This window comes from Pelodiscus sinensis, chromosome 3 (assembly GCF_049634645.1).
Source record: "Pelodiscus sinensis isolate JC-2024 chromosome 3, ASM4963464v1, whole genome shotgun sequence".
In the NCBI taxonomy this organism is placed as follows: domain Eukaryota; kingdom Metazoa; phylum Chordata; order Testudines; family Trionychidae; genus Pelodiscus; species Pelodiscus sinensis.
Window position 1 is genome coordinate 96,357,401 of NC_134713.1, and position 15,299 is coordinate 96,372,699.

General features: G+C 40.2%; 2 long non-coding RNA genes across 3 annotated transcripts in view; one reads left to right on the top strand and one right to left on the bottom strand.

The window, feature by feature from the left end:
- LOC142827886 (uncharacterized) overlaps positions 1-15,299 on the top strand; it is an 82,430-nt gene that overhangs the window by 24,611 nt on the left and 42,520 nt on the right. Inside the window, exons 3-4 of one of the 2 annotated variants that reach the window (XR_012902680.1) lie at positions 2,440-2,584; positions 7,006-7,132. This is a non-coding gene — a long non-coding RNA (uncharacterized LOC142827886). The remainder of the gene's footprint in view (positions 1-2,439; positions 2,585-7,005; positions 7,133-15,299) is intronic. The other variant, XR_012902681.1, reaches the window with a different exon arrangement.
- Positions 822-14,964, bottom strand: LOC142827887 (uncharacterized). Its single transcript, XR_012902682.1, has 3 exons — positions 14,850-14,964; positions 2,297-2,453; positions 822-1,496 (listed from the first exon to the last, which is right to left on the bottom strand). It is a non-coding gene; the product is annotated as an uncharacterized LOC142827887 (long non-coding RNA).

Genomic DNA, 15,299 nt, shown 5'->3' on the forward strand with positions numbered 1-15,299 from the left:
TTATAACCAATTTTGCACCTGGAATCAATCAGGTATTTTTAAAATGGTCATTTCTGTAACATAAATACAGTGCATACATAATGGCTATGTCTAGACTGGCATAATTTTCCGCAAATGCTTTTAACGGAAAAGTTTTTCCGTTAAAAGCATTTGCGGAAAAGAGTGTCTAGATTGGCACGGACGCTTTTCCGCAAAAGCACTTTTTGCGGAAAAACGTCCGTGCCAATCTGGACGTGGTTTTGCGCAAGAAAGCCCCGATCACCATTTTCGCCATTGGGGCTTTTTTGCGCAAAACAATACCGCGTTGTCTACACTGGCCCTCTTGTGCAAAAGCATTTGCGCAAGAGGGCTTTTGCCCGAACGGGAGCAGCATAGTATTTCCGCAAGAAGCACTGATTTCAGACAGTCGGAAGTCCGTGTTCTTGAGGAACTTCAAGCGGCCAGTATAGACAGCTGGCAAGTTTTTCCGCAAAAGCAGCTGCTTTTGTGGAAAAACTTGCCAGTCTAGACTCAGCCAATCTGTTTGCTTAATACTCCTTTTCCCATCATGACTTGAAAAGGCGGCCCAATCCTAGCAAAAACCAAAATGTATATAGATTTGTATAAGTGCAGTGGTATGGCTCAGCAAAGCATTGGGACACAGTAGAAGTGTACTTTAGAATTTGGGAATACATTATTCTGTTGGTTGAGTATGTGGAAAAACTTGGTGAAGCCAATGGAAACTGTGTGCACATAGCCATAGGTGTCAGAACCAGGGGCGTAGGGGGTGCCTACCGGAAAGGCATAAGGATCTTGCACAAAAGGTGTGATGTGGTGGGGGTTTTTTGTTTTGGGGGGGTTTTTTTGCGCAAAACAGAAACGGATACACTGCTGCTTTTTGTGCAAAAAGAATTGGCAGAAAATATGCTAATGACATCATGACTCATGCTAATGAGCAGGGCTTGCCGAACCGCGGCAAGCCCCACTCACCAGCTGCGCTGTCCGGCAATCTGCGCATGCACAGATCGCCCAAACCTGACTCTTCTGGGTTATGATCTACTCGCCTGTGGCGAGTAGATTGTATTATTTGTTGAGCCCTGCTAATGAGTCCCTCATTAGCATATTTTCTGCTGCAAAAACTTGCAGTGTATACAAAGCCGTAGAGACGTATGGCTCATCTTCCCTGGATGTGTAAGCAGGGTCTGAAGAAATGCTTCCATTCAGCTAGCTAGAATGGGAGCGAAACCCTGGGTGCGTCTAAGCAAAGCAGGAACAAACTGTATTTACATAGATTTGTTAGATATCCAGATGGAACAGTATTTTGCTCATTGTAATCAACTTATTTTGTGACCCAACACCAGCTATGTTTGTATTAAATGCAGGGATAGCTAAATATAGTTACCAATGTTTGTAATTTTGTGGAAATACAGAAAAGTAGGACTGGGCTGAGTTGTTCCAAATGGAAGGGTGCACAGTTAGCAGAATCTTGCAAATGCACAGGCTTGAGTTTCAGAGCTCTATCGGGGAAGAAGCAAGGGAAGGTTATTTTGGTCAGCTGACTATATGGCTGGAATGGTTTAACAACCCTCCTCCCTCCCAAAGATCAAAGAACAGAGCTAAATAGGCACGATTGGGTGCCCCTCTTTGCATATTAATGGTGTTGGAGTTGTGTTCTACCCTGCTTGCTAAGAGTTGAAATCACTGGGAGCTGAAATCATTTGGACTGATGGTCACAGTCGTAGCCACGAAGTGGATGGCAGTGGATGATGACTGAGAGCCAGCAGGGCAGCAGCAATGAACAGGTAGATGGCGAGTGATCAGTGGAATAAGAAGCTTCTCTATCTCCTCCCACACAGGATGACCTCTGCATATGCACCCCTGAACTCTGGGTCTACCATGACCAAGGCAATGACTGAGTAGGGAGAAGAGAAGGGTTGGGCATGTGAAGGGGATGTTTAGGTTACTGGACTTAAGAGCCTGAGAGGAAAAAGTCATTACCTAACCTACTGGGCAGGGGGGAGACTTCTACTCATGTTTTTTTTGTTTATGAACCCTGTGGTATTTTCTCAAATTAATGCCAAATTACTTCCTTTCCCTTTATTAAAATTTCTTTTCTACACTCAGACTCTGTGCTTGTGAGTGGGAAAGCATTGGCCCTCAAAGGTGCCCTGTCATGAAGTATGAATTTCCCAGGTTACTGGGTGTGAACTCAAGCCAGATCTGTGTGGGATGGTTGGAAAGGAACCCCTATATATTGAACTTGGCCCTGGCTGCTGCTGGCCCCATCTAGCAGATGAAAACATCTATGATGTTTTACCTGTATTTTAAATGTCTATCAAGATGGTACATTATATTTCCAGTTTGTTCTTGTCATTGGTGATTTCCTGCTACTTGCATGTGATCTTTGCTTCACCTCCTGCATACTGTAGTGAAGCCTGGTGCTCTATTACCTGTTTACAGAAACTCTGCAGCATCTGGAAAACCAAACATAGAGCAGAAGGTTAGGAAGTGAAGCCAGAGCACCACTTTTCAGGAGTGGGATGGTTGAAGATGGATGGAAGAATTCAAATGTTGATTTGACTTCATAGCAGAAGTGGACTACAGAGTAAGAATCAGGGAATCAAGGTGCTACTCTGAGGCTGCTACACCACAGAGCTTTTTCAGAAAAACAGACATTTTCCTGAAAAAACTTCACTTACATACACACTGCAATCACATTCTTTCAAAAGAGCAGAGGGTTTTTCCTGACATTAGTAAACCACTTTCTACGAGGAAGCCTTTTTCCAAAAGAGCTCTTTCAGAAAAAGGCATGTGTGGACAGGGAAGAGGGAGTTCTTTTGAAAGATGAGGGGGAAAAAGCACAACTGCCCTGGTGGCCTTTCCATCCATAAGAATCACAGCTTACAGGTGAGATAGCATCCACACTGAATGGACGCTAGCTTTTGAAAAAGCAGATCACTTTTTGAATGCGCTTTGGCAGTGTGGATACACGCTTTACAGAAGATCTCTTCTTGAAAAGCTTCTTCTCAAAGAAGCCTGCAGTTTAAACGTAGCCTCAGTTGTGGGAGAGATGAGGGTGACCTGAGATACTACATCAAAATACACCTATTTAAGAAGAGCATATCCCATACTCTGCAACTTCTGGTTATTACTCATGGTTCCCTTTGAACATAAAAAATTACAACTAAACCATAGATGTCAAAATAAATGGACTCAGCACATCTTAATATACACTACATTTTTCTCTTTTAAAAATTGTTTGGTTCATTTAATTGCTAATACTGTAGATGCTACAGTGTTTTCAACGAATCTCACTCATTAGTGGAAACTTCTCCTCCACAATATTAAATGAATGGTTATGCAATTTTACTGTGACAACTGTTGATGGTTTTGCACACTACCTGCAATAAGGGCTCTGTGCTCATCAAAATAAATGGCCTGTAAAAGGTCCTAGAATAGGCTTCATCTCCAATGTGCTTATTACTAGCTGTGCAAGGGCACCTTTGTCCTACACTGCCTTTACTCCACTTATGCTAAAAACTTTAGGCAGGCCTTCATCTCCACTTGCCTTAATTGATACAAAATATGGACCACACTACCATAGTAACTGAGCTCCTCACAATCTCTGGTATGTTTATCCCACAATATCCCCCTAAGGTAGACAGTATTATCCACATTTTACAAATGGATCAGAGAGGCACAAAGAAACCAAGGGGCAAATTTTAAAGGTATTTGGGCATCTAAAGATGCAGACAAGCACCTTCAATTTTATTGGTCTCTGAAATTTGTCACTGTTTCTCATGGTTTTTTGTCAATGTGTATCTCTCAAACACTATTGTGTAGCTACACAAACACTGGCTGGGGGGGAGACCTGGGGTTTCTGCCTGCTGGAGCCTCCAGTTGAGGCCATCCCAGCAGATGATTGTATGTGGGGAATACAGGGATTTCACTGTTGCTATCTCATTAGAGCGCTGCTATGGAGGTAGGTAGTTCTTTGTTCAAGTTTTCTGTTTAAGCCCTCAGGAGGAGGGCTATTTTTCCCCTCCTTCTGACCTCAGGTCATCTGAAGTCAATGAACAGTGAGCCAGGAGGAAGGGAATTTCCATGCTTCCAAAGAAGAACACTTCAGTTTCCCACAAACACACCAGACAGACTTTCTATTGCTAGCCCTGCCATTGCCACCCCAAGCAGAGATAGGGCTATACCAAGGGAGCAGAGCCCCTAAAAAGGAAGGTCTATGTTGGGGGATGCTTAGGGTTTCAGATTGACTTAATCTAGCTTTGTGCATCCTTCAAATCTATAAATATAAACTCTGTTGCTTAAAAATTTCCCTTATCTATTTTTTTCCTTTTAAACTATTTACACTATTGTCAAAGTTTTGCACTGGCCCTTTGGCGTTAGCATGTCGAACATGATTCACACTGCTTAAGAGACTACTTCAAACATGGAAGCAGGTGGTGTCACAACAGTGCTGGATGTCACCCTCAGCATGATGTGCTTTTCTCAAAACCACAGTCTGCTTTTGTGGTTGGTGTCTCAGTAGAAGCCTTTTAATTCTGCAGCAGGTGTTATCACATGACCTCACAAAGTGTGGGAAATAATACAACCAACAGGTGCTAAAGACCCTAAAAGATCCCATATACCAGAAATTGAGAAATGACTAAAGTCAGGCCAAGAAGATATAAGAGTATCAAAAAACACTGCAAAACAATTTTAAGGTGGAAAAAACCAAAGCAATGAAAGAATATTTCATTCCTGAATAGACTGGAAAAAGTTGTATTAAGGTGTTGAGTTAAAAAGCCTACAATGATGCCATGCTATAAATTTATATTTATACCTACTATCCTCATTAGATTTCAAAGTTAACAACCCATTCCTCACTAGTCAGAGCAATAATTTTAGGCTCTCTGCAGAATCAGAAAGACAACGCTGTACCTATTGCTCTTAGTTCACATTTGGTAAGTTTTTTCACAATCATAAGGATAAGCAACCCTCCCCCAGTCCCTTATGTAAGCTTAGATTCCAGAGTTGAATTTTGTGGCAAATTTACGATCTTAGAGTCACTGAATATTGAAGAGTTTGGTTATGAATAGGAACAGGTTTGGCCCAAGGACTATTTTTTATTGTGATTTGACATATATTTGATAACTCTGAAATCACCATGTATACTGTGCTGTGAAAAACCCTCAGTGCACAGTGAATACAAAGTGGTATACATTTATTTTAAAATGGGCTGCATCTGCATGCATAAATGAACATATTTACCTATGGATGTACCCATCTTAATATGCAAAACCTTTTTAAATATGCAAAACAAAAACTTTTTTGTGCAGAATTTGCAGATATCATTTAGGTAGGTGGTTTTGAAAGTCTGAGGCACAATATAAACTCTCTTAAATATACTGGCAGAAAAAGCTCAAAAGTTAAACTGTAAGAATGTCTCAGAAACAAAATATTTTTGCTAAAGGAACACATATGAAATTGGGGCAAAGCCAAAATTTGCACTCAATTTATTTTAAGAAACGAAAGGGTATCTTCTGAAACAAAGGCTGAAACAGACTTTCAGTTCAAGGCATTGGTTTTTCACTGCTATCAAGACTGGGGCACAAGTTGACATGGGCCATCTCTCCACCCCTGCCAAGTCTCTTTTTATGAGTCAGCAAGGGATCAAAAGTCTGTCAAAAAACAAAAAAGAGATAATACATTTCTAAACCACATTGTTTCATACATGCAATTGATATATACTTATATAGTAGAAGAGATGAAACATTTGGGGTCAGTTCCTCTAATCTAGCTAATTTACACGCAGTGCAGGACCTGAGGGATGAGGAAGATTGACAAAACTGGTTTAAAGTCACTTTTGCACTGGGGTCCATTGTGACCACAGGTGTAATTTAGCACATACTCTGTGCTCCGCTAATTTATGATGGCTGCAATGATCCCCCAGCTATTCCACAAAATGCTCCCATCACACCCACAATACACCCCATACTTTAGGGAAACCAAGGGTGGGGAGGAGGCAGCTACTATAAAAGCTACTTTATGGATCCTGAACTGCAATACCCCAAACTATCATTTCAGAGGGAATATTATATGCAGAATCAGGCTCTACATATTAAAAATATGCAGTAACTGGAAAAAAACCTGTATTTTTTCCTCACAGCTGCAAACATTACACAATTATTAGGCAGCATTTAAATAGTGTATGTGGATTAAAAAGTCAGTTTTTGCTATTCACAATATTTACAAATATTTTTTAGCTCTTAAGGAAATAAATATCCTGAGAAATTTCATGGGGGCAGGCTCACCTCTGATTGTTATAAAATGGAATAATAGCAATAAATTATATTTATAAAACATCTTATCTTACCACATAAATAGTGAAAATAATGAAATATTATCAGAAGCATAGAATACATAGTATAAAATAAGTAAAAAAAAAAATCAAGGAAAGAGGCATCATTAAAATGGATAGTAGAAACAGAAAACTCTACCAAATATTTCCAATTGTTTTTTGAAGTGGAAGGAGTGATCTTAGGTTGATGTCAGAATGAGTGAACTCCACATGCTGAAATGTACTTCAGCAAGTCTGAGTCACTTCCCTACATAAACTGCTACTGTTGAACCTCTAAAAGGTGTCAGAGCGTGGATGCCCACCAGAATGAGAGTTAAGGAGATCACATTTCTCTGTATTCAGAGTTTTTAATATTGTGCCACCTCTCACCTAAAAACAATTTGTTTTCATGATAGGCAGTTAAGTAAATGAGCAAGGCTACTGACACATTTTGTACAAGAAACCTGATCCAAAGTGCAGTGAGGTCAGTAGGAGTCTTTCCATTGGCTTCAATGGCCTTTGGGTCAGGCCCATGTTGAATGGAGCAGAGAGGTTCAGTTGAAACTCTGCTAAGGGAAGAAGTCTGTGCAATACAGATACAACAATCAGCAGGAAAGTGGTTCTGCATACCTGCACGTTTTCCTGCTCACCACACATTAACACTGAAGTCAATTCAACTGTCTTTGTTTCAGCTGGTTTAAAATTTGCAAGTACTGAGCTGCACTGGATAGAGAAACATAGTGCTGCGTGATCAGTTAATTCTGACAATCTGCATCTGAAGTATTCATAGTATCAACTGCTTTGGAACTCTCAATACTGGTAAGAAACTATATATCCTGAATAACTGAAAACTAAGAAAACCACCAAAAGGTATTCTTTGAGAAAAATACCTGCTTGATACATGAAAATTCTGACCACAGCATGACTCATTATAAATAGTCCCTTATGATTCACGCTAATTATTTTGTAAAAAATGTGATGATAATCTTTGCTAGTTAGTATATACTTCACTTATTTCCAGAAACATTTTTTTTTCAATTCTTGGGGCTGTTTTCCAGATTGACGGCCTCCAATTCTGAAGTCTTTTGTTTTTTATTTTTAATCCCCAGAACAGGTATTATCATGGACAGCAGTGGGATAAGATTCTTGATACTTCCTGGCAGTACTCCTCAAATACTAACTTTCTCTAATATTGAAAGAGAACAGTCAGTCTCTATGGCAGGTTCAGTTCTTTGCTTTACTGCTGAGACTCAGGGTATGTCCACACTACAGCGTTTTATCGGAAAAACGTTTGTTTTTCCGACAAAACCTGAGTTGCATGCACACTGCAATCACATTCTTCCGTAAGTAAATCGAAAGAACAGAGGGGTTTTTCCGATGTTGGCAATCCTTGTTCTATGAGGAAGAAGCCTTTTTCTGAAAGAGCTCTTTCAGAAAAAGGTGTGTGTGGACAGGAAAGAGGGAGTTCTTTCAAAAGAAGAGGAAAGAGGAAAAAGCACAGGTGCCCTCATGGCCACTTTGTCCATAGTAATTACAGCTTGAATGCGAGATAGCATCCACACTGAATGGATGCTATCTTTCGAAAAAGCAGATCGCTTTTTCAATTAGCTTTTGTGTGTGGATGCTCTCTCTCTGAAGTTTTTTTGGAAGATCTCTTCTGAAAAATGGTTCTTCTGAAAAAAGCCTGCAGTCTAAACATAGCCTCACACTGTGATCTAGTACTAAATCAGGTGACAGTGGTCATCTACTTTCTAGGAACTGGACTGAGGCCATAGAACTCTTGTTGACATGCCACTGAACATGCTATATAACAATATCTGTTTAAATTCACAATGATTATTCTGAAATGATTATTCTGAAAACAATGTGCCTGTGTAGACAAGGCCTTAGAGGAGAAAGACTGGTGAGGCATTAATCCCTTGAGCCACCCACTCCCCGCTGTGTTGTGTCCTACCTCTTCCAAATGACAAGTCTTATAAACTAGCTATAACAAGTTTAATGTGCATAAGCAACTGAATTAGCTAAAACCCCTCTTTGGTTTGGAAGTAAAACTGGAAATCTTATGAAATGAAGATCACTTATTAGATGTCCAGTACAACTTGATATCATCTTACAGTTATTCATGGGTCCTGTCCACAGTCCAGAACCTACATTTATAGTTCACTTACAGTTAAACACAGTTAATGTTTGCAGGAAAGGCCAGACTGAACTGTGTGTTTAATTCATGTTTCTGAACCATGCTACACCTATGATATTTATCATGGTTGCTGCACAGCTCAGAAACACATTTTAAAAATGATTTATCCCTGTCTAACTGCAAGATCATTAGTGCTTCAAGAGTGCAGATGGAGGCCAAAGATACCACAAGACAACCCTCTCTTAGAGTACTCTGGATCTGATTCCTTTCCTGGGTAAAACCAGGAAGTTTACATGGTACAAATATGTACCTTCCTTTGTAACAGTTCAAAAATGTTCGGGATTTCCTTTTGAGTTATAAGTAAGTTTCACATTGGTTTTCTAAAATACTGTAGTCCATCTGTCCATCCACAACGTAAATATTTATATACTTTGATGAAGTACTATTTTTGATGGAGAAATACTGTAATCACTCTCCACAGAGTGACTTAACATAGCCTTCAATAACAGAGCTTCTACCCGATTGAATTTACATATAGGAATTCTTCCTCATGGGATGGAGGATAGGGATTAAAGGGTGAAATCCTCAGAAAGTGCAAGTTTATTCTCAAAATTAATTAAAAATGTATGTGGCATCAGAGCACAGTCTCCCAATCCAGGATCAGATCTTGTCTACACATAGTTTCTGTACATATTTAACTATTTCAGCTAGGATTGTGATTTTATAGTTAAATCAGTACAGCTCCTAGTGGGAATGCAGTTATACAGGAAAAGGGTACTGATTGCATGTTTTTGTGCATTCAGGGGAATATATTACAGTAGAATAAGCACATTTATAGTTTATAGCTGTATCAGTCTTAGGAAATACTACTGTTTTACCTTTATTGGTTTCTTAACTGATATATTTTATAAGCCCTGCAAAAATTGTGCAAGAAAGACTTAATGTTTCAGATATTATACGCATACCCCTCTTACCTTCTATTACTTATTGAATGATCCAAACCCTATTTAAATCAATGACAGTTTTCCAGTTAACCTTACTGAATTTTGGATAAATCCCCTAGGCCCAGATTTTAAAGGTATTGAGGTGCCTAGATCCTATAAGCATGTAATTATTTTAAAAATCTGGGCCTTATCCCCTAACGGGGGTGGGGGATTTAACCACAACAAAATGGACACAAATTTCTTGAGCCTCAAAAGGTTTTTGTGATTGTTTGCTGTTTTAATTGGAATTGACTTGACAAAATGGAAAAAGAAAATGACTTCCCTGAATTTTTTTTTACACATACAGCAGTGTGGCCACTGATCGCACTTAGGAGCCCTCTTTGTGGACAGGAGTCACTCTACTACCCTGCCATTCTTAACTATCCCATCTTCAGGGACCCTTTAAGAATTCACAGTTCACAGGGATGCCTTTGATTTAGTCTTCAAGTGCACATAAGCCCTCCCGGCCCTGACACACCTTCCGTGTCTCCTGGTAGTTTAACGCAAAGTCTTCCCAAGCAAAATGCAAATTTATACAGTCTTCACCCCAGTTTCCGATAGACACGGCCCCCTCCTCTCTGAGGGTGGGTTAGTCTGTCTGTCTGTCTTGTCTCTGCTTCTTGAGCAGAATCTCTCCCAACCAAGGCCTCCCGGCCTAAAAAGTATTCTCTTGTTTTCTCTCAGGCTTCCTGCCCATCTTTCCCTTCTCTTACTCACAATTATACTCTCAAAGCCCTGTCCTTTACTCTTTGACCCTGGGATCACTTGATTTCCTTGAGGTGATGATCAGCATGTAATCTGTGCTGCCTAAGCTATAGGCTCCACCACCTGAGGGCAAACCCTGCTGTTACTGTGCAAATTTTTACTAAATTAGGAATCTGTTTAGATTATTACAGAAGGCTTTGATATACTGTCACCTGTTCACTAAGAATACTATTCTCATTCTTCTCTGTTGAGGTTCAAGTACTTTAGGCTCCTATTATTACTGGTGTTTAAAAAAAAAAGATGGGCTTAAATAAGTTTCATGGTGAAATTTGTCCCACTGCAGAAGGACTGCATTGCATTATGTAGCATTTACATCATTTATATGATATTTAAGTGGTGCTTAAAACTTTGCATGACTGTTCTGTTTCACACTTTGGCTGTGTCTACATTGGCATCCCTTTCCGGAAAAGGGATGCTAATGAGACACTTCAGAATTGCAAATCCGCGGGGGATTTAAATATCCCCCACGGCATTTGCATTTACATGGCTGCCGCTTTTTTCCGGCTCGGGGTTTTTGCCGGAGAAAAGCGCCAGTCTAGACGCGATTCTCCGGAAAATAAGCCCTTTTCCGGAGGATCCCTTATTCCAACTTGAAAGTAGGAATAAGGGATCTTCCGAAGAAGGGCTTATTTTCCAGAAAATCGCATCTACACTGGCACTTTTCTCTGGCAAAAACCCCGAGCCAGAAAAAAGCGGCAGCCATGTAAATGCAAATGCCGCGGGGAATATTTAAATCCCCTGTGGATTTGCAATTCCGAAGTGTCTCATTAGCATCCCTTTTCCGGAAAGGGGTGCCAATGTAGACACAGTCTTTGTGAACAAGGTCTGATTCTCCAGTGCCTGTATAACCATCTGCAGGTGGAACAAACCTGAGACCTCAGAAACTTACTGTGAAACCTCTACAGCATGAGTTACAAAGCCAGATAGCTCACAGCTTAGGCTATAGAGCTCACTTCTTATCTCTTGCTGTAAGTGGTCTAAGTGCTACTACATGGGAAAGTAAGCCATACCCAGGCTATGTATAGACTGTAGGCTACTTTCGGAAGAAGCTTTTCCGGAAGAGATCTTCCATAAACATGAGAACATAAGAATGGCCGTACTGGGTCAGACCAAAGGTCCATCTAGCCCAGTAGCCTGTCTGCCAACAGTGGCCAGCACCAGGTGCCCCAGAGGGGGTGGACCGAAGACAATGATCAAGCGATTTGTCTCTTGCCATCCTTTTCATCCTCTGACAAACAGAGGCCAGGGACACCATTTCTATCCCCTGGCTAATAGCCTTTTATGGGCGTAACCTCCATGAAATTATCTAGTTTCTCTTTAAACTCTATTATAGTCCTAGCCTTCACAGCCTCCCCTGGCAAGGAGTTCCACAGGTTGACTATGCACTGTGTGAAGAAGAACTTTCTTTTATTAGTTTTAAACCTGCTACCCATTAATTTCATTTGGTGTCCTCTAGTTCTTCTATTATGGGAACTAATAAATAACTTTTATTTATTCCCTCTCCACACCACTCATTATTTTATATACCTCTATCATATCCCCCCTTAGTCTCCTCTTTTCTAAACTGAAAAGTCCCAGTCGCTTTAACCTCTCTTCATATGGGTTCCAAACCCCTAATCATTTTAGTTCCCTTTTCTGAATCCTTTCTAAGGCCAAAATATCTTTTTTGAGGTGAGGAGACCACATCTGTACACAGTATTCAAGATGTGGGCATACCATAGTTTTATACGGGGCAGTAAGATATTCTGGGTCTTATTTTCTATCCCTTTCTTAATAATTCCTAACATCCTATTTGCCTTTTTGACCACCGCTGCACACTGTGTGGAAGTTTTCAGAGAACTATCTACGATAACTCAGAAGAACTTTTTTTCAGAAAAGATCTTCCAAAAAAACTTCAGAGAGAGAGCATCCACACACAAAAGCTAATTGAAAAAGCGATCTGCTTTTTCGAAAGATAGCATCCATTCAGTGTGGATGCTATCTCGCATTCAAGCTGTAATTACTATGGACGGAGTGGCCATGAGGGCACCTGTGCTTTTTCCTCTTTCCTCTTCTTTTGAAAGAACTCCCTCTTCCCCGTCCACACACGGCTTTTTCTGAGAGAGCTCTTTCAGAAAAAGGCTTCTTCCTCGTTGAAAAAGGTTTACCAATGTCAGAAAAATCCCTCTATTCTTTCGATTTTCTTTCGAAAGAACACGATTGCAATGTGTAATTTATGTTTTTCAGAAAAATGGCTGTTTTTTTTTTTAAAAAACTCTGTAGTGTAGACATAGCCCCAATAGGTGTGTGGGTTACATAAGGTCCCTTATTCCTGATTTTAAGAGGAATAAGGGACCTTTCAGAAAAGGCTTTATTTTCCGAAAGATCCCCATCTAGACTGGCGTTTTTTTCCAGCAAAGCCCCGAGCCGGAAAAAGGCGGCAGCCATGTTTATACAAATGAAGCGGGGGATATTTAAATCCCCTGCTTCATTTGCAATTCTGACTTGTCTCATCTGCATCCCTTTTCCAGAAAAGGGGTGCAGTGCAGACACAGCCGAAGTGCAAAATGCTATCAGATCAGAAGGTAACATATTTTATCTAATTTTCACAAGTGTAAAAAGTACCAAGGGCAAAGCCATGTAGAATCAAGCCCATGCTAACCAAAAAGAAAGGTCCAAAAAAGCTCCTGCTAATCATGGAGCAAGTTCGCTCTATCATGCATAAGGTTCCGCACATTAACATCCTCTATATTAATCAACATGATTGTATAAATTCTTTATGAACCTCCCATTTACATTTCAATGACTATTGCCACCAACACATCCTTGATAGCTAGAGGGCATCTGTTCACTAACACATAGGGAGGTTTGCGGGGGGGGGGCGGGAGAAGAGGGTCAATATCCCTTTAGGAGAAGATCATCTAGTTCCTCTTTTCTACACACTTGGGAAAAAGAGTTGCTTATAAAGTGTAACAAATGTTTCCTGGATTTTAGCCAATATATTTCTGATCCTCTCTTGATCTTCATTTTCACTAATCCTTTTCTCTTTGTGTTCTTTCTTTTTGTTGATAAGCCAAAGTTCTGTCAGTCCTGTTTCCTCTCTCAAAAAACGTATTTTGTTAAGTTTAATTAAGCATTCTGCCTTGTTTGCCAAGAGCAAATTAAGTTCCCCCCACACTGAAATCAAATTTCGCAAAGTGTCCGGGCAATTAGCTCTAATATGCGGTTGCTGTAACTCTTAAATTTTCAAAGGTTTTCATATTCCTCAGTCTTTGTTTCTGAACAGAGGAAGTGAGACTATTTGTCTTCCCTCTGGTTGTGGCCTTTGGGTTCTCCCAGGCAACAGTATCCCCTACGTCCACAGTGCCATTAACCACCCATTGATATTCAGCCAAAACCTTCCAGACAATCTATAACCCAAAGGTATTTGAAGTAACAAATTGTTCATTCTCTAGCTAAAATCTTCTACTGATGGATCAGCCTTCTGGAACAGGAACAAAACTTGCCTATGGTCTTCTGAAAAGCTGTTCCAAACAACACATTTAAAGCATTCAGAGGCACCAAGGGAAATTGCCTTTGAAAACTGTACATTGGCACAACTGTTCAAAACAATTCAACAGCCACAGCCTTTCACAAAGAGAGTTTCTCTGCTGTGTGTTTATTGTCAGGGATTTGACTTCAACAGGTTTTAACAAAATGAAAACACAACATGATTCAAAGTAAATGGAATAGCAGAAAGGACCTGCTTGTGCTAGCATATTCCGCCTTTTGTAATTTGGTATTGTGGCCTAGCTCTAGCTTGAACCTGCTGATTGAACCTAGTTAGCCTTCCCAATAAGTCCTTTTCATAAAGGCTTACACCAGGTTGCCCTTATCCTCAGAAAAGAGCCTGTTATTAATCCATCCCGATCCTTTCCATCCAAGTAGGTGTGGAAACTTGTGGAAGGCATTTACTCCCTGTTAACCAGATACAACACTTTGTCAGGAGAATACAATCAGTGGCAGGGGAGTCGTTGTTTCAGTTCCAATAAAAAAAAATCACATTTTATAAAATAAAATGAAACCCTGGATTGCCTCCAAAACATCAATTAGATAAGCATCATCTAATTTGTTCATAAGGAATTTGACAGTTTAAACATTATGCTGTCAGTCACTATCCCTCTTCTTTTCTCCTCTCTCTACCCTTCTCCTCCATTTTGACAAAGTGATATACTGCACTGTATAAAAAGTGGCTACCTGTCAATAACTGTTGTAATACCCTGAACCCAACATCTTGGGTCAGACAGAACTGCTTGGACTGTATAACAAAAGGTATTAGTGCACTTTCACAAATTATAGTCATTGACCAGTCACTTTGCAAGATTCCCTAATGAAGAAATAAATAGTTTTAATATATGAACCCTGTAATTACATATAATATCCCTTTGTTATTTTTTTCTTTTTTACTTCAGGCCTTAGACATGTTTTCTTTCTCCAGACATCCCCCTGGCTGCTCTCAAACCTCCCTTCCCCACAACCTACTGCCAGCTCCTCGTAGCCCCAGGCTCTAAATAGGTTTTACTGTTCATCTCAACCCCCTTCCTCTTTTCACTCCTCCCCCGCCATCACATTCACTCTACACCTGCAAAACTGAAAAATCTGAGACTTTCTTTTGGCTGACCTCTTCTCTCACCTTATTTTCTCTTTGCTGATTAAATAATAGAGGGAAGGCACAAGCAGCACTGAGATGTCCAAATACCTTGACTTTCCATGAGAGCTCACTGCCTTCTGTGAGTTTTGAAAACTCCTCTGTAAATAACAGGGCAATAATATAGTCTCTATTTCATGTGAAAGCAAACATGAGTAGGCTCAAGCATCATCTTCTTTATGACACATCTGTACTGTAACAGACTCAGTGCTTTTCCTCTGTTGTGTTCATCATAGCTGTAGTATTTGCGACCATGATCCTCATTATCATAATACTGCTAAAAATCTGGGATTTTTGGAGACAGACCTTAGGGTGAGTGAAATCCCCTCCTTTCCCTCAAAGACTGATGTTGGACAATTATGTTCTGCTCCTTTTTCACCCTCCTACCTCTCTGTCATTTCCCTGCTCCTCCTCTCTTTCCCCATCTTCTCTTTT